The following is a 1,402-nucleotide window of genomic DNA, read 5'->3' on the forward strand; positions in this document are numbered from 1 at the left end:
AGGAAGAAAGAAAGGAAGAAAGAAAGAAAGAAAGAAAGAAAGAAAGAAAGAAAGAAAGAAAGAAAGAAAGAAAGAAAGAAAGAAGAAAAAATAAAGTAGGATAAAATAAAATTATTAAAATGAAAAATAATTATTAAGAAACAAAATGTTAAAAAGTAAAAAAAGAAATAAAAAAGCGGGGCGGTCAGAACCGTAGGATAATTGGTGAAAGCAAAGCTATACAGACAAAATCTCACACAGAAGCATACACATACACACTCACAAAAAGGGAAAAAGGGGAAAAATATATATATCTTGCTCCCAAAGTCCACCTCCTCAATTTGGGATAATTCGTTGTCTATTCAGGTATTCCACAGATGCAGGGTGCATCAAGTTGATTGTGGAGCTTTAATCCACTGCTTCTGAGGCTGCTGAGAGAGCTTTCCCTTTCCCTTCTTTGTTCGCACAGCTCCTGGGGTTCAGCTTTGGATTTGGCCCCACCTCTGCGTATAGGTCGCCTGAGGGCATCTTCTCTTCGCTCAAACAGGACGGGGTTAAAGGAGCAGCTGATTCAGGGGCTCTGGCTCACTCAGGCTTGGGGGAAGGAGGGCTACAGATGTGGCCGTTGTGACATTGCACCAGCCTGAGGCGCGCCATTCGTTCGCCGGAGGAAGTTGTCCCTGGGTCCCGGGACCCTGGCAGTGGCGGGCTGCACAGGCTCCCAGGAGGGGAGGTGTGGAGAGTGACCTGTGCTCGCACACAGGCTTCTTGGTAGTGGCAGCAGCAGCCTTAGCGTCTCATGCCTGTCTCTGTTGTCTGCGCTGATAGCCACAGCTTGCGCCCCTTTCTGGAGTTCCTTTAAGCAGCGCGCTTATTCCCCTCTCCTCCCGCACCAGGAAACAAAGAGGCAAGAAAAAGTCTCTTGTCTCTTGGGCAGCTCCGCACCCATCTCTGGAGCTCCTTTAAGTGGTGCACTTAATCTTCTCTCCTCGTGCACCAGGAAGCAAATAGGGAAGAAAAAGTCTCTTGCCTCTTCGGCAGCTCCAGACTTCTCCCAGACTCCCTCCTGGCTAGCCGTGGTACACTAACCCCTTCAGGCTGTTTTCATGCTGTCATCTCCAGACCTCTCTCTGGGATCCAACTGAAGCCGAAGCCCGAGCCTCAGCTCCCAGCCCCCGCCCATCCTGGCAGGTGAGCAGACAAGCCTCTCGGGCTGGTGAGTGTTGGTCGGCACTGATCCTCTGTGCGGGAATCTCTCCACTTTGCCCTCCGCACCCTGTTACTGTGCTCTCCTCCGTGGCTCTGAAGCTTCCCCCTCTGCCACCCGCAGTTTCCGCCTGTGAAGGGACTTCTAGTGTGTGGAAACCTTTCCTCCTTCACAGCTCCCTCCCACTGGTGCAGGTCCCATTCCTATTCTTTTGTC

Source organism: Physeter macrocephalus, chromosome 21 (assembly GCF_002837175.3).
Source record: "Physeter macrocephalus isolate SW-GA chromosome 21, ASM283717v5, whole genome shotgun sequence".
NCBI classification, from domain to species: Eukaryota; Metazoa; Chordata; class Mammalia; order Artiodactyla; family Physeteridae; genus Physeter; species Physeter macrocephalus.